Raw genomic sequence first — 19,510 nt, forward strand, 5'->3', positions numbered from 1 at the left:
TTTTGATAGAAAGAATGAAAACCGGACTAGCAGAAAATGACACTAAGAAAACCTTTCTAAAAGGCCGGCAACAGATTCCTCTGGTGCAAGAGAATGTGGAAACACTTATTTTTAGATGACCCGTAACTCATTTGTCCTACTCTTCATTAAAAAACCCAAAATATATTTATATATATGTGATATAAAAATAAAAAAGTTTTTTATCTTTTCTTATTTTAAACATGAATATTTAAAACTCAATGTACAACAATCCACTAGATTTATAAGGTTGTAGGTAGTATTTATTTACGAAAAAAATATCATTCTATAATATTCATATACCTTAGAATTGAAAAAAAATTCGGAAGTCATAAATCCATTTCAAATTGTTTATTATTTTTTTTTAAGCTTTTAACTGCGTTCTGGATATAAATGTATCTGATTGCTAATTCATAAAAAAAAACAGTTAATATTTTCTTGACAAACATTTATTAAGAAATATTTATTTGAAATTGTTTATTATTGTTAATAAGCTTTAAACTGCGTACTAAGTACATATATGATACTAAGTACAAATATGATACTGATTGATAATTCATTAAAATACACAGTCAATATTTACTTGCGAAACATTTATTAAGGAATATCCTTAAAAACCTCTAAAAGCTTATATAACGTAACATACCAACTGTGTAACAATATAACGTGAGCACAGATATTTAGTCTATTTTAGGAACGATCGCCATTAATTTCGGTGGGGACTTATTTACTAAAGCGAGTTGGTAGACATGAGACTGGTTCTTTGTAACACGATAAATCCTTAGTCGACGGAGTCAAATAAATCTTTCGAATATACGATAAGAATCCAATGTCTCACGCGAGGTGGTATTTATTACCACACCTACAACCCTATATTTGGAACCAGGAAGAGTTTCACAATTACTCTTTTTGGCTGGATTTTATAAGTAAGTAATATAATATTTGTATACCGTGTTTTTTTTTATTTTTAACAGAGGATAACAGAGCCCTTTGTCACTTGATGGTATGTGATCAAAGATGCGCATTTTCTCTTGAAAGAAAACTTTTTGAATGCTGTTATTTTTAAATAAAACACTTTTAAAGGATTTAAACGCGTGTAACAGTGAGACAGTCCCCCTGAAAACGAGATCTGGAAAGGTCTTGAAACGTCGGGTTAACTAAAATAAAAATGTAACTTTTCCGCAAAAATCTAATGTAAAAACACAGTTACAATTACACGCGTTTTATTCCTTTAAAAGTGTTTTTTTAATTGTGTAACACTCGCGTTAATCAAAGAAAATACTATGCTGTTATATTCTTAATTAATTTCCTTCACTTACACATCTTTTAACAAAGTGAAAAGAAGAGCAGAGAAGCCCCGTGAGTTGGGATAGGGACAGCCCGCCATCTTTGACACGTCATAGTGATGTCACCTCCAGGCGTATACTGAAATAATAACCAATCAAAAGTACTCTTTGCAAATAAACGACTGCTCGCTGTTTATATATGGCAGGGTTATACACCATGCTCGTAAAATCCTAATCCTAACTAATACTACAGCTGTCTTATCAAAGTTACGCTAAGTTCAAAATTACTTCTCCCTGTCATGTAATTCTGTAGTGACACATGTAAGATAAAGACAAAAAGTTTTAAGCTTGGAATAACTTTGGGCAAATAAATAACTCCGTTGCACAGGACGCCGGGTATGAGTATTGGTACCACAACGGCGTCTATTTCAGACGTGAAGCATGAATGTGTAAGCATTACTGTGTTTCAGTCTGAAGGGCGCTTGGCTAGTGCAATTATTGGACAGTGTTGCACCGTTCAGAATTTTTGGGGTTTTTCAAGAATCCTGAGCGGCACTGCATTGTTGTGGGCAAGGCGTATCAATAACCATCAGCTGAACGTCCTGCTCGTCTCGTCCCTTATTATCACAAAAAAGTACTTCGCTTTTATTAATAACACATTACGCGTTAACGCGCATCGGTGATAAGTTCACATGTGCACAAATAAAATTTATGAACGATGCGGGACTCGAACCTACCACCTCCAGCGTTCCATGCCGGTGCTATAACCAACTAAGCTAACTAGCTAACTACTCGAGTGTCGTATCGTCATAAAATTTTGTATGCTTTGTTCAACTCTCAGGTTGTGTCTTCCCGCATCGTTCATAATTTTTTTTTTCAAGTTTTATTTGTGTATTAATCCTAGAAGTAAGGGTGATCACTTTAAATACATAACAAATTGTTAAAGTTCACATGTGGTCATAATTACAGACTAGGATATATATCACTATCATTATATTTCAAAATTTTGAAGAGTTCCGTCACTATGAGTTATTAAATAATTATATCCGGACGACCGAGACTTGCTCAGATTTTTAAGAATGTACAAAACTTGAACAAAAAAAAAAACTAATAGGACATCTGGATTCGAACCGGGGTCTTCTGCTTTCCGGATCACCCAATGTCCCATCTGAGCTATAATAGTCTTGTATATAGTGGCGAAATTTACCTTTGTATTCTAATGTTATTGTAGCTGTTTCTCATTCAAACATGGATAAAACCATTTTTTTTAAATTGAAACCTAGCTAGATCGATTTATTACCCCCGAAATCCCCTGCATACTTAATTTTATGAAAATCGTTGGAGCCGTTTCCGAGATTCAGATTATATATATACAAGAATTGCTCGTTTAAAGATATAAGATTAGACCTTTAATCATCCATCACTTATCGAACTAAAAGAAATGGTTATTATTCTTCTCGAAGCAATAACGGATAATTTAAGATATGAATACATAATATGTTTTGCGAACTCGTCAGTAACTCATTGAAGGTGAAAATAAATTGTAGGTTCGCAATATTTATGCGACGAGAAATTACCAATGTAAAAATCTGTCAATTGTGAATTATTTTAGCCTTCCAAAAAACATTATTATAATATAAAGAAGGCATGTAAGTGATTATAAATCATTGGCTGGAATATATGTATATGCTTACTGCGAATTTTCTTATAACTGGTTTAGTTTACCTTGCATATGCAATACCGTACTTGGGCGAAGTTATAATTGGAGAGATACTCTACCAATTACGGGTAAAATATTTGTAAACAAGAAAATTATGTATTCATTTCGTTTTTGTGTGCGCAGACGCCGACCTACGTAATTGTAATTATTTGTTCTCATCTAAGATATAAATGAATGAAAAAACTCTTTATTGTAAATAGAATGAGGTATTTTTTGTCTTTTTGTTACGAATACAGCTGAATTTTATATCCAATAGCTATGAAACCTTTTTTACCAATGTAATAACATTATTTTATAATTATCTTGTCATAACAAGATAATTATAAAATAACATTATTACTGAGTCAGGTATTTTAATTTAGAGGTACTAAAACATGTTATCTATATACAATATGGGTATCAAGATATTCACAGTTTTCTTATACAAAATATTTTTGCGTTTAAGTAAGGGCTTGTCACAGCTTGCGTAGTATAAAGTACAATTCCTATAGAATTAGCAGCATCAACTAATATGACGCAGTGATAATATGACTCCTCACAAACCGACGGTTAGCGTGACGTCAAATAAAACTCCTCCTATTACCTACATTATCCTGCCTTGTCAATTTAGGGATGTAAAAATGGAATGTGCTTACTACTAACATAAGTGCAATAAAAGTAATAGATATAATAGATCTAAGTTTAAAATCACTTCATAATGATTACTAGCATAATATGTTTTTATTGAATTTTGTTTTTACTAGAGTTTATACGTTATGTTACACTTGGAATTATAGTTGGAGCAATAGATACTAAATTCAGTTATGTTTAGTGTATTATCAATAGTCTTTATAAATAAATGAAAAAATAACAATACCTGTGTCAGTACAACATAACAATATTAACAAGTAGAATGATGTTTAAATTCAGCCACCAGCGGGCCTACCATGAACTCTTATTGCGATTCAATTGACAACCTAAAACTAACTGCTTTGCTATTTCGTACTACGACGTGATTAGAGCTATCTAATTTAGGTTGACGTCAAATCAACCGATTAAATTGCAATGATGTCAATTGAATGTCAAAAATTATATCAATTGAATCGCAAACTGCTTTAGTTCGTTCATTCATTCGTACCATTAGGTAATATTTCAACTTACACTGGATAGCTTATGTGTCAAAGTGAGCGATTCGAAAAAAGTTGCTATTTCCTTAGAGGAAAGTGAATCGTGTTATTAATAACTTTAAAAAAATAGTTATAACATACAGAAAAGGAAAATTTTATTGATGAAAGATGAGATGAGAATACTTTATTGGACTTTCTTGTAGAACAAAGGACTGAAAATAAATACCAAAATTGATAATATTAAAGATGAGGCAGAAAGGGCCCGGGCTATAGCCTGTTCGCAAGAACGAATTAAAAAAAATGTACTCTTTGGTCCTGACTCCTGTCAAATCAAACAGCAATGGAGGTGCGTTCATAACTCGTTATTTTTACCAAAACACCTAAGCAAACATTTAATTTGTAATTTAAAAAACTATATTTATTTATATTACTATTATTTAATAATTACAATAAAGGGCTTAGTGGTTTATAATTTGACGCTATAAAGCGCAATTTTAAAATATATAATTAGTATTTTCTACGCAAAAAAACCGCTAAAATGATATCATTTTAGGTTTCGAAACGCAACGCATATGGTTCGAGTAAGAGGGACAAACTTATGCAACGACTGTACAGCGTCATCTCTTTCTCACACCGCGGGCCACAGACAAATTTATTTCATTCATTCTTCATAAGCGATCCATACGCCATTCAGTAAAAGGCACTTCATTGTACGAATTTTAGTGATTCAGTTTAGGTACCTGAACTGAACTGCATCGGAATCGCATCGTTTATTAAAAGTTGATGGTAGGCCTTGAGTTCGTTAATTTAAGTATTATACTAATATTTCAGCTCTACATTATAACTTTCTAAAGATTTCAGCGATTTTCTTTTTATATAAATTAATAAAGCGCATACTTTATTTGCGCCGGCTCGACGACTTCCAGCCTCCCGAAAAAGCCGGATTGCGAAAAGGCTTTAGCACCATAGACCACATATGTATGTGATAGGGTATGTACCCTATGGCAGGTTATACAGAAGACAGAGGAGTATAACCAGCCACTATGCTTGGCGTTCGTGGACTATGAGAAAGCCGTTGATTCGATCGAGTCCTGGGCGGTGCTTCAGTCTCTTCAGAGGTGCCACATTGATTACCGATATATCGAAGCGTTGAAGTGTTTGTATAGAAACGCTACCATGTCAGTCCGTCTCCAGGATCAGATCTCAAAGCCTATCCGACTGCAGCCGGAGAGTCAGACAAGGCGATGTCATATCGTCCAAGCTGTTCACCGCTGCGTTGGAAGATGTGTTTAAGCTTCTGGACTGGAACGGACTGGGCATCAATATCAACGGCGATTACATCAATCACCTTCAATTCGCAGATGATATCGTAATCATGGCAGAGACCATGAAAGACTTAAGCCATATGTTCGATGGCCTCAATACAACTTCCAAAGGTAAGTCTCAAGTAGGTCTCAAAATGACCATGAACAAGACGAAGATCATGTCAAATGTCCATGTCGCACCTACTCGCATAACAATTAGGAACTGTACTCTCGAAATTCTCGATGAGTACGGACTCGGACAAATAATCCAGATAGGCAGGTCCATTTTCGAGAAGGAGATCACTCGTCGAATCCAACTCGGATGGGTAGCGTCCGGGAAGCTCTGTAAAATCTTCTCGTCCCAAATGCCGCAGTGTCTGAAGACGAAGGTTTTCAACCAGTGTGTGGTACCAGTGATGACTTACGGTACGCAGACGTGGTCGCTAACTATGGGCCTTATAACAAAGCTCATGGTCGCTCTGAGGGCAGTGGAGAGGGCTATGCTCGGAGTTTTCCTGCGAGACCGAATCATAAATCCGTATGAGATCCAAACTAACCGACATAGTTCAAAAGATTGCAAAACACAACACACAATGAAGCGACGTCTCTACGTAATACCAAATGATCCAGCCGTTTACAAAGCACAGGCTCCCCGACAATTCGAGCTGCTCGTTGCACGCTGTCAAATGGATCGAGCTAATACTTGGGTGCACCAGACCAGAGATGACTGCGATACTCCATACGTGGACATTCCTGCGCTTTGTAGAGCGCTAGAATATGGGCCGCCTTGAAGTATTTCCGTGCTCTATTTTTAACGCCCAGACAATTTGGCTTCAACAAATTGTAATTTGTGGCTTTGTGAAGTTTTCATTTCCGTCGTATGAGCACACATCCTTTATTAACGGACGTATCAAATGATAACTGATAGTTTAGTTGTTAGTGGAAGACAGTTCTTTCAAAGTAGCAGTGTCGCCAAACATGCGTTCAACGAACCGTGTTAATTTGTGGTTTATCAATATAAACCTATTATATTATTATATCAATATAAATATATAAACCTAGTATAAAAATTGACGTGTGTATATTCCCTATGGACTCCAGAACGGCTATAGAATGATGAAATTTTCAATGAATCTTCAGAAGGCTAGTAGTAGCAAACCAGCAAAAATGATTATAATTCTTTCCTCATTGATTACACAATTGATGATATAGTTTAAATTCAAATATCAAAAACTACCAGCTATTCGAAAAAGTATGTGTCAGACGTGAGAAGAACGGGCGCAGGAAACACATCTTCCTTTTCTTATGAAATATACCTAGTTACAATGTAGGCAATATCGTACACTAAAATTTATTATTTAATAGCCTGGAGGTGGTCGCTCCATCCCAATCTGTGGTATAATTAAGATAGTCATTTACGTTCTCGTAACCCTTACTACACAAACGTACTTTAATAATTCTTTTGAATAACGTAATACTTTTGTTTTGAACATTTTCTGGGATCTTGTTGTAAAAGCTTAAACATTCTATTCATCTGAATTTTCATCAACAAACGATGAAAATTCTGCTGAAAAGTAAGCTGAACGCCTTTCGAACGATGACTTTATCATAAATATCAGATTTGATTTCTCTAAAATAAAATTACTTCAAGATGAAAGCTCTTTAAATAGCTGATGAGCGTAGAGACGCTCTGTATAGCCGAAAAATAGGTCATTGAACTCTATTGGGGAACACAGTCTGTCGGTCGAGGCCATAATTTACTTAACGATACATTTGGCGTCGGTAGGTACTTCTATTATGACAGGAACGTCGAGTGTTATAATCGGTTTGTAGTTTGATGTGGTTAACCAATGCACTTATTAAAAAAAAAGTAGTTAAAAAATCTACAAAACTTATAAAACTCGCTTTTAATACAATTTTAAGTAAGGTTAATTTATATAAGCGTGTTTTTTCAAACTTGCACTTAATTTGTATTGTTGAATTAAAGATTCTCTTTGGTATTCCAAAAATTCCTAATGATTAGATTAATCTGTTAAAGATAATAATGGAATTTATATTAAATAAACATAAATTTAAATTTAAAAAAAATTAACAATTGATAAATGGAATAATTTTATCAAATTAATGTATTGTTATCGATCCTCGATAATTCTACAAAGTTTGAACGAAATCTGACCGGTTAAAGTGGGTCTAAGTCACGCCCAAATGAGTAAGTTACATACACATACTAATAAAAAGCATGTAATAAGAAAATTACACCCGCCATTTTCTGTCTTCAAGCAGAAGTGAGCAAACACTATTTGTGTTTGGTTTTGAAGGGCACCGTGATTAGTGAATTTACTTAGGTAATAAGACTTAACAGTTATTTTATGAGACTGAGTTGTATCGCTCAATTGTGATAGAGTGCGATCAGTCAGAACTAAATATACCAAAGTACTCTTTATACACGAGTAAAATTTTGTATTATAAACAATGTAATTGTTTTCTCGATATAGAAATAAAAATAGTTGTGATTCGTATTTTGGTACCCTTTTTTTCGCCTTGATTAAGTTGTTACTTCTGTCGTGGAATCTAAGCCTAAAGTTTTGACACACTACACAAATTATCTAGGCATACACAGTACTGTGGTTGCCAAGTAACAAAATATTTTATTCAATATAAGTAGTCGTCATGTTGATTTTAGAACTCGGCTGCGGCATCGACATAGCTCAGTGGGCAGGAGCCAACCATAGGAATATAATATGGGTCGTCAACGATCTCAAATAATTTTGCGTTTCACAAATGAATGCTTGACAGCATTTTTATTAATTGTGAACGGCGGTGTCCCGTCGGAGTTTTAATAAAACATTCCATCACTCAAATTATACCCGAATTTATTTATTTATTTATACATAATCTACAGCTCTTAAAAAGATTTAATTAATATATATAAATATGATCTGACAGCCAAAAGGGGATTAAAATTAGGCCTGAATTTTAAGCAATCAACACAGTAAAACACCATGACTGTATTCAGGCAGATGCTTGTCAGTATATAATTATATATACATATATATTTACATACACAAATATATATATGTGTGTGTGCGTGTGTGTGTGTGTTCGTTTTAATGTGATAAAAACACACCGAATAATAACTGATACATCCACATATGCTTACCCACCAGAGACCAAACTTGATCTTATCTTGAATTCACTTACAGAATGTTCATGCATGAATAATTAAATATTCACGGATGTTTATTGATGGATACTTTTTATCCGTTATTTAATGGATATCCACTTGGCCACATGCCATTGTAGTGCGTGAGGTGGATTCCCCTAGGGTGGGGCTCGCGAATGGAAATCAATACTAACTGCACACTACCACTGCATTGCTCTAGTATAAATCACCCCTGCCTGGTACCCAGTTGCCAAACCACTATCCCCTTTAACGAAAACCGTAAAATTAATGCGATAAAGTCGATATTCGAACAAGCACTAAAAGAATAGCTGCGTAACCATCGTATCGTAACATACATTTAAGTTTCCCAGATCTTCGAATATGTATAAGAAATATGGTTGTTCATTCATGTTAAGGATGAATATTAACCATACTGTATCTTACTTATTAACTAATTTTATATTATGACTATAATTATAATATTTTTATTTACAATGAAATGCTGGCAGAGTTTCCACGTTGGTTACCTAGGCTGAGTCGTTGATCGAATCTCCCAGTGTTTGGGTTATCAGTAGCTCTATTGAGACACGTAGATAGTACATTGGGTCTCTGGCCCTCACGGGCTTAGTATTTCTAGACCAAACAGCACAAATATTCACGTATTTCTCTTGATCCCTGTATATCTGCCGACTCTATCGTGTACTTATCTATGTATAACTCTGTTATAATTTTTTAAAGGAAGAGGCTCGCTATATGATAAGTGAATACTGCTGGACTTCTTAGAAACGCGTTGACAGCCTTTGTAGTTTCAGTATGCTCTTCGATTGAAGATCTCAATGTCATACCGGCTTGGAAGTACTGCAGCCAGGAACTGATTCCACAAAGTAGATCTACGTGGTATTACGTTTGAATGAAAATATTAAGTAGATAAGTTTTAACTTAATCAAATAAACTACATATTAAAATTGTCTACAAAACTGTTAACATTATATTAGTACCCTTTAAAAAAACTTTGACTTGGCTAGACTTAACTTGCCACAAAAAGATGGTATAAAGTTACAAAGCGATAAGGAACAAGCCTTGCTCACGAGTCACGGCAGGCACTAACTCTTAGAGCTTATTTATAAAGCGCTATGTGCCTGAAGCGAACACTCTTGACACTTGCTGTTAATAAAATATACTGCCAATCAATTTTGAACCTTAAAAGCAAGCAGGGACGTAGTATGGATCGCTATTCACATGGCGTTTAATTGAAACTTTGTTTTATGGTATAGTTTTAATTGATAAGGCGCATGGTGTTGCCGTGATTTAAAAACACCTCCACTGAACCCAGGATTTATAAGTCATCGCCATTTGCAACTTTCAATTATACATATCATATATACCTTATATTTTGTTTGATATTAAAAATGGCAAACATCGTCTTATGTTATTTTAATGGTACCAATGGTGGTTTTAATGGTGGTTTTCGATCTTATTTGTGACGTTAAATAATAATTTAGCTCATGATATTATGACGTACTAGGTATAGGACACATAGGTTATTATTATTATGATCTAAAATATATATAATAAAATACCGATAGTGAGATACTTCCAATACACGTAGCACTTTGGTAGTATCTCTTATCAGAAACTACCAAAGAGCTATTTTTAAACATTTATTCAGTATATTGAATTAAAATTTTAAATATTTCAGAATAATTTGAGATAAAAATGTAAATAAATGAATTAAGTACAAATTATTATGCCATGTTTTATAAAACCAGCTGTTGATTCGACGATGTTGTTTATAAACGAATAGGTTGATTAAATCTACTTTACTGCCTGCATGTGACAAATGAAGCAATGTGGTCACAAGTTCTTAAAAAGCTAACCAAATACAGGGAATTTTTATTAGTAAATAATTACAAATAATACTTGATTTAAAATATAATACTAATAATTAAAATAATATTATATAAAAGTTTAATATTTGAATTAAATAGATATTAAGGCAATATTTAGGTAAAGATAATACGTTGTCAGGCGGTTTTATGTGTATCTTTTATAATTTACACGTCATAAATATGACAAACATGTATTATAAATAACATTTTTATTTAAAACCAATTTGACAATATGTTTATGCAAATTAAAACTTTGATATTGACAATATTATCGGACCTTGTGGCACTATATAATGATCGATAGATATGAAAATGATTTTGTATTTAGCTCTCCGCAGATTACCAGTATTTCTTCAGTGATTAACTCCGATGACACCAGTATAGCCGGAATATATCAATGCCAGTGCCAGTACTGTCATTTGCATAACCATGTATGCTGGAGGCATATATTTTCTATATAAAGATTAAGTATAGGACTTAGCACACAGCCTTGGGGAACCCCGACATTCAAAGGCTTAGGGTCTATGCAGTAACTGTTGACAACGACCTGCATAACACCTGCGTGAGGCAGCTGGTAAGCGACTTGCAAAAGCTCTTGGGATATTATGGCACATATGATGGAAGTTTCGAGAGAAACGCCTTCACATAAAATCGAAGGCCTTCGCTATATCCATCCTAATTGAAACGCTTCTCAAATTTATTCGCTGCCATTCTCGCAACCATTTAAAGCAAGGGCTTAAAATGGCCGCAGCCCATCTATTTGTAAGATAAACTAGAAGATTTCCAGCTAATCGACTATGGAGGTGGCCGATCTGTCGATCAGTAATCTACTGACGCTCCTCTAGATATGCCCAAAGCTGGCAATTCATTATACCCCATGGTTTTCAAGATATTGACTTTTTTGAGGATCGGATGGCATGGCTAATTTTCGTGAGTTCAGAATAACGCATTTTAGTATGAGTACATTTAAAATATAAATACTATCTCACATATCATTAGGTGAATAGTTTCTACGTTTGTAAATTTTAAGGACGTTTTTATTTTCTGTGCAAGACGGTTGCACGTTTGGTAAAAGCATAGTAAAGTAGTTCTAATATCTTAGAAATATATATTAATAAATAATGAAATGTATTATATTTGCCTAACACATGTATTACATACTATTTGCTTTCAATAATTTATTTTAGTTATATTTAAATATGAGTTTGGCTCTTGCTGAGGGAGCCATGTTTGGACATAAGGCATCGCACAGCTGGCGTAATTTAATGGCTCTGAGAACTACTTGCAAAAACTTATATTGTTTAATTTTCACTTGACTTATTTAAGTGCTATTTTTTTTACTTCTGTGCAACAGTTTTGTTCATCATCTTGAGTCCATTCTATTCTCCAAGGACAGGTTATTAACATTAACATGAATTAAATTGTAGTCACCTACTAAGCCTCCCTTAGTCGACTTTACCTGAACGAGCGTTCATCATTCATGACGGCTCAATCACATTCGTTCCCCACAAAATAAAATGAACAACGCGCCTAAAAGGTTTTCATTTTAAAGTAGTGGATAATTTTGTAATAGCTTATCAGATTACATAATTTTAAAAAGGAAGGCTAATATAAAAATTATAATAAATAGTTAAATATGCAATAAATAGATCTTTTGGTTACCAAACCTAATTGTCAAAATGTTAAGTGTCAATATATTTTACTATTGAGCATAGATTTATATATTTAGATTGTATATTATTATACTTAGATTGAGTATAGATTTATATATATAATATAGATTTATATATTTACTATACGAGGCGGGAATAACCACTAGTTACCATAACGGTATTATAAACTTCAAATGATATACTCTAGAAAGAAAACTTTCCTTTAAAAATATAAAGCCGACATAAGATGTAACGTGTATTTAATGGAATGTCGGTGGCCTAAGTAGCGGCAATATAATAATAATAAAAATAATAAAGCTGACAAATAATAATTTAGTCAACAGATACACAATAATATTTAATATTTGGAGCTTCTATATTTTCTCTAAGTCCTTTGCCAGCTGGCAAAGGCCTCGTCCAACGTACTCCATTCTGATCTATCTCTGGCTACTCTACTCCGTGTTATGCCTGCAACCTGCCTGATATTATTATCCCATCTTTTTTGTCTGCCTCTTTTCCTTTCACCTTCCCGTGAGTACCAATGTGTAATTAGTATTAATTGAAAAATTGTTAAATCTTTTAAATTGGACTGTGTTATATTGTAAATAAACTCTCAAATTATGTTAAACTATTACCAATTAAAAAATTTAAGTGTATCGTAAAAATATAATTAACATCTAAGGCCTATTATAATGTGAAAGATTATTTGAATGATAAAGATATTTGGGACTAATGTTCTAATTTATTGTTATTTAATATTGTTATACCGATTTGATTGCTATTTTTTAACAGTGTAACTTTTGTACTTCATCCTGATTTGCACTAAATAACTTATAAAGTTTTTCAGTGAATAAAGTTTTTTTATTTTTTATTCAATTATTTGACTTCAATTGTCCTTTTCTCCCACCGGGACCGGAGTGGACACATGTCCCGACCACTTCCATTTTAGGCTTACGTCCTGTATCTTGGTGTTTTTTCCAATGCAACGGAAACTATATTGACAATCGTTAGATTTGCCAACAGTTAAATTGAGATAAAAGAACGTTGAATGACCTACTAATTGGTTAGTTAACGCTAATTATTATGTGATTTTAAATACACTAAACCTATATCAATTTGTGCGTTTTTTCATTGAATTTATCTGTTGCATAAATTTCAAAACCCGTTGTAATGTGTTGTACAGTGGAAATCAACCGTTACATTTATTTATTTTAAAACTTGTCGAATTTCCATATTAATGTCGATATCGACATGTTTCAATGTGTCTTAACGTGAACTTAGTAGGACATTGTGAAGGTCGATTCGATAAATTGTTACTTGGGTGTGTAGTGTAGTTGTTTACGATGTTTAATTTGTTAAATTATTTATGTATGTTCCCCAGACCCTAAGAACAGCTTGACTAGTTTTGATGACAGACGACAGGAAATGTTTAGATGTGGGAGTTGCATTTTATCCCCATACATGGTGCTCTATATTACTTGCACCTCAGTGAACAAAACCAATTATTATTGTATGAATTGCAAGTAATCAATAACATCAAAAAAGGCAAAGCAAAAAATTATGTAAATGAAATGACTTTTTTCAGCCCGCCAAAATATTATGTTAAAAATGGATTTTGTATTAATAAATTCAGCCCACATATAAGTATGGAATTAGTGAAGCAGTTTCAGCACAGTTGTCGTATTAAAACGGAGGCACTTTCCAACTCGTGTAATAAAATGTCTATTTTTTATCTCCCACCATTCGGGGAGTTAAGCTAATAAAAAAGTGACCCTTTAAAGCCTAACCGCATAAAAATTAAATTATTGAAAGGTATGCTCTCTCGAACAACCTCAGGAAACCTTAAAACCAAAGTTTTGGAAAGACAGTGACATGTCGAGAAAAAATTTAATTTTCCAAACATCCAATGTAGGTCATGAAAAATATTATTACACTAAAAAAAAGAAGAGACTGAAAAGAGTAAAAATTTACAATAATAAGGTCGTAACAGCGACCCATCACAATCACAACACATGGACCAGCTCAGAAAAAAGTACGAACCTGGCCAACGATAACGCCACAAGCTTTGGCATTTCAGTGGTGGTATTTTTTTATGCAACAGGAAGACAACAAAACAACAAAGAGCGTACGGGTCACCTGATGTTAAGTGATCACCGCCGCCCACATTATCTTGCAACACCAGAGGAATCTCATGAGCGTTGTCGTGTGGTGTACGTAATATGACGTAGAGATGTATACCAAATAAATTCTGCTAGTTGTAACTACTTTACCCTTACCAATGTTAGAGTAAAGTAAAGCTAAAATACAACAAATGCTTCTTATCTTTAAGTATCTTATAAATAAATAATAATAATTGAAAAGGGGTGCACTTAACTTACTGGGGGTAGATAATATATATATTGGTTTTATGGTAAAAGTATTTATTTACTTAAGATACTAAATTAATCTTTGACACTTGCTAAATAACTATAATTATTGGTTCTACTTGTGAGTACGCGGATCTCTACTATTAATTGGTTTAAATGGTTAAAATGGTTACTCGGATCAGTCCTGTAATGGTTATAGGCAAATGGTTAATGGTAACTAGGACCGGACCGATCAATGGTTACTCGCGTACTACCTTACTAAAAGCATAATACATGGTTATAAGTAATTAACACTATAAGTAATTAATATTTCATTGGAAACCTTAAAATAAATTAAGCTTAAACTAGCTTAGTTTACACAAGCTCCTCAGCCACTACAAAAAATAAAAAGACACAGACCAGTTATAACCAATAAGTAGGTTATGCAATAATAATATTATGTGTGTTATACATATTAATATAACAACGACATTTTGGAAAGCTCACTCCTCGCCCACACAGGCAGATGCTATTAATACTTGTGTACGCCGTCGTTCATTTTACAAGTAAAAAATTTAACTTAACATAACGCGATGGATTACTGCATACTGAGTACATTTTATTGCGCACACTTGGCAACTATAAATAAGGTTTTTACTTAAACCTTACTTATTATATGTAAGTATGACTTGAAAGGTGTTTCTGAAAGGCTGTTAAGACAGCCATTGGCCTCTGAATCATTCAATACGTGTATATTATTAAATTTAAATTTTAAATATATAAAAATTTGTAAATAAAATGAGAAAGTTAACAATTCCTAATAGGGATGCAAGATAGTGGAAACTTTTGCCAGCGGGACGCTTCTTTCCACAGCGTGCCTGCTAGATTATGGGTACCATAACGGCGCTGCCGCGAAGCAGTAATGTGTAAGCATTACTGTGTTTTGGTCTGAAGGGCGCCGTAACTAGTGAAATTACTGAGCAAAAGAGATTTAACAATTTATGTCTCAAGGTGACGAACGCAGTTGTAGTGCCGCTCAGAATTATTGGATTTTTCAAGAATTCTGAGTGGCACTACATTGTAATGGGCAGGGCGTATCAATTACCATCAGCAGAACGTCCTGCTCGTCTCGTCGCTTATTGTTATAAAAAAAATACTTTACTCCGAGTCACATACTGCTTATAAGAGGAAGGGCTATTAACAAATAATTAAAATAGCACAAAGCTAATTGAAGCCTTTCTTACACCCTTTTTATAAAAACATAAGGCATTGTAACTGGGCAGCATCTTAGTCATATCAGAAGATAACTTTAGAAATGGATTTTTATATATATTTTCTGTCTGCTAAGCCAGTTAGTGCCTAGTGCATTTTCATACAATTTTTCAACCCACATATATTTTTGTAAGTAATAAATGGATACACTTTCGGCACACTTGACCTATCAATGTGAGACCTCTTTCCATGAAGGTGTAGAATAAAATTATTTATTAAACGGTTGATTTAACATGTACCTAAATTCGAAACATAATAATTTCTGAGCTAATTTTGTAGTAGTTTTCTGTATCATTTCATTGGAAAGTGATCATTGTCACCAAATTATTGCAATATGAGAGAAAATTAAATTATATTACCTATAACAGATTAAACTAGCTGACCCAGCAAACGTTGTATTGCCATATAAAGTAATAAAAAAAATTTTGGGGTGTAAAATGTAGGTGCAACCGATTCTCAGACCTACCAAATTTATCGTACTACAATAATTATTGTAAGTATTGATCCATTGCCATCTTGCAACCCTATAGCGGATTTGTGGATGGAACAGAATAATATAGAAATCGCGATACAAAAATAGGCATTGATTGTAGAGGGTTGAAAATTTAAGGTTGTATGTATTTTTTAATGTTGTATCATAAAAAAATAAAAACAAAAAATTACGACCAAAAAAATAAAAAATAAATTTAGGGGGATGAAAAATAGATAGTAGCCGATTCTCAGACCTACTGAATATGCATATAAAATTTGATAAAAATCAGTAAAGCCGTTTCGGAGGAGTAAGGTAACTAACACTGTGACACGAGAATTTTATATATAAGATTATGCAAACATGTTTTTCTTGCTATCTTGTATGCAACTTTTCTTAACATATTATATGTAGATGGTGTTAGTTATAGTTCTCTAGATAACTAACACATATAATTGAAAATATTGGTTTTTATGTTTAGTCTATAACTGCCAACCTTAATTGAAAGTATTAAGAAAGTGAGTATTCTTAAAATTTACAATAACTTTGCAGTTAGCTAACAGGTTATCTTGTATGTGTAGGTACCAACGATTAATTTAATTTATTTACAAACTGGAATATTCATCCATTAAACTTATTCTTATGTGGGGAGGTGAATGCAGCATTTACATATTAAATTAACCACGTATTATGCAAAGAGTATTTATAGTATATACCAGAAAAAATATTGCAAATTTAAATACTAATGGACGTTCCTTAAAGGGCCTAAAGATCCATACAGTGCCATATTAGTTGTATTGTGAATGGAAGGGCTTGTATCTTTGGAATGTGGGCTAATGAAACAACTCAAAAACGTATGGACGGCTGCTTACTTTTGTTGATTATGTAAATGTGAATACTAGATTGTATGTTTTGGGTTTTTTTTTGTGTAACTTAGAAAATATAAATGAAGGAACTACGCTACAATGCCAGCCATGTTTTTTGCTATTGAGGGCTTAAAATTAGTTTATAGAAGGGTCCTAGCTACTAAAAGTCACGTCAGCTTTATCGAAGATTTAATTAGCGTTTTAACCCTAACATGCGATTATGAATACCATTTTTAACAGACTTCAAAAAAAAATTTTAACAAAAATCAATCAACTTCAAAAACACTATTTCAAAATAATAGATATAATATGCAAAAAATAAATGCGTATTTTCATACAATATTATTAATTAATCTAATTCTAGTTACGATTATTGTCATTTTCGGAATCGGTGTCCTTCCGACTCGCTCTCGCCTCTCGCCTCCTCACAACTCAAGCACATCTCACCTATTTACGTAGTTACAAACCTATCTTGGATGACACCGACTTCAAAAATTACAATAATAGCTAGAATTAGATTAATTAATAAGATTTTATAAAAATAAGAACAATTATTTTTATACTTTTTAGTGCATTTTTTATTCAAATAAACCAAAAGCGTATTTAACATGTATTATTTACAATTGAAACAATGGTCTTTTGCTTCCTTGGATTGTAGAAGGTTGACAATAAATTTACACTCATCAAAGGGATTCCAACATGCTTCACTACAGCCATTTACGGCAAGAGTAATTACTGCCAAGGTTTTAGTGTTGAGAAGGTTCGAGCAATAAATTTAACTACGGAACTATTATGGTAACTTTATATAAGGAACTAAGAAAGTGTACTAGAGGTCGCCTCTGGGTCGTATACCACAATAAATAAATAAAAATATACTAATTATAATATATTTACTCGCTTGATACCGAATTTTATCATCTGCAATTTATATAACATTCTGACTCTTGATTGTTAAAAACAAAGTAAACAATGCTTGATTTATTTAATTTAATTATTAATTTAGTGATACATAATAATTATTTTATACGATTACTTTTCTGCACTTCTTCCCCTTGTATCCATTCACTGAGCCAAATCAAACACCCCTCCGAAAGGGCGTTCTTTTTGATTAAAATGATTTAAATCATTTTATAATTCATTAGATAATTATTTTTCTTTCAATACAGCTTATATTGTGATCTAAATTTCCAAGGGATAGAATTTCCAATGGAAAACAAGCAGTCACCTCATGGTATTTGATTACATGGCCTATACTCAATTAAGTAAGCATTGACTGTTAAGGTGAGATCTACAGAGCGTACTTAGACTTTGCTTACGTAAAACTAATCTGAGTGTAAGGTTAGCATAATCTTTAATTTCGTTTTTATAGTTATTTGATAGCTGAAATTATGCTGAGTTTTAGCTTAGACAGCTTGTAGTAAAGTCTGAGCAAACTCTACGGACGCTCTATAGATTTTCTGATGCTACAACAAAAGTGGACCTAGTGATGATCCTATGTTATTCTAAAGCTATGTATGTTAATATTAAAGGACTTTCCCTCATGTTTCTTGATTATCAAGCCGTGGGCGTCTTGAAATTCAGCACGTAGATACACTACAGTCTTATTTAAGTGTAACTGGTGCCGTTTCTTCTTTCTCAGACGATCATTTGTTTCCAAAGCAGCGGAAAGATCTTAATTGTGATTGAAAATAACTCTGATTGGACCAATTATCAGAAACGTGCGTTGTGAGCTGTTCTTCACTCAATGAGTATTTCCGTTCTATCAGCGTAACATACAACTTCAAAAAAATTATACTATCTAGTGTGTATTATATAGATACGCGAATTGAATTTCCATAGAAATTACAAGATTCACTCAAAAGTGACGAGACGATCAAACGCAATGTTTTATATCAAGCTGTGTTCAATTTTAAGCCCTGGTCAGTACATGTTAGGCTTTCTTTACCTTGTCGCATTTCTTGATTTAGATTTAAATGCGACGCTTTAAACTCTCTCGTTGTAAGTGATCACCTCAGCCTATGCTCCCTTTCACCAAAGGAATCACTGGATGGTTGCATAAGAATATGAAAGGTTCTGGCCATTTTGAAATTTGAAGATATTTCGTATCCTAGTAATAGATATACTAGTTTAGTTTGTGAATATTTGAAATCAGAAGGTTGGATTGAGTCAAACAGCTTTTTTGATATTGCTATGATAGAAATTGAATCCAAAAAGTACATTAAATCATGGTAGGCTTACTGTACGCCTATATTATTTAATTTTAATTGTCAAATTAATACTTTCGTCAACGTAGTACTTGTAGGAAAGTGATCGAGGTAGTTAAAATAAAAAATATGCTAAAAAGTAAAGTGTTAAAGATATAATACATTTTGCTGTAATTGATAGGTTTCCTGGTATGTTTTTATGGCTTTTTTTTAATG

The 19,510-nt window shown here is 33.1% G+C and overlaps 1 long non-coding RNA gene across 3 annotated transcripts in view; it reads left to right on the plus strand.

The window, feature by feature from the left end:
• The first annotated feature begins 762 nt into the window (after positions 1 to 762).
• The window catches only part of LOC126966902 (uncharacterized), a 92,711-nt gene continuing 73,963 nt past the window's right edge, over positions 763 to 19,510 (plus strand). For all 3 annotated transcript variants that reach the window (XR_007729839.1, XR_007729840.1, XR_007729838.1), the window contains exon 1: positions 763 to 944. This is a non-coding gene — a long non-coding RNA (uncharacterized LOC126966902). The remainder of the gene's footprint in view (positions 945 to 19,510) is intronic.

The sequence above is a fragment of the Leptidea sinapis genome, chromosome 11, assembly GCF_905404315.1.
Source record: "Leptidea sinapis chromosome 11, ilLepSina1.1, whole genome shotgun sequence".
Lineage (NCBI taxonomy): Eukaryota > Metazoa > Arthropoda > Insecta > Lepidoptera > Pieridae > Leptidea > Leptidea sinapis.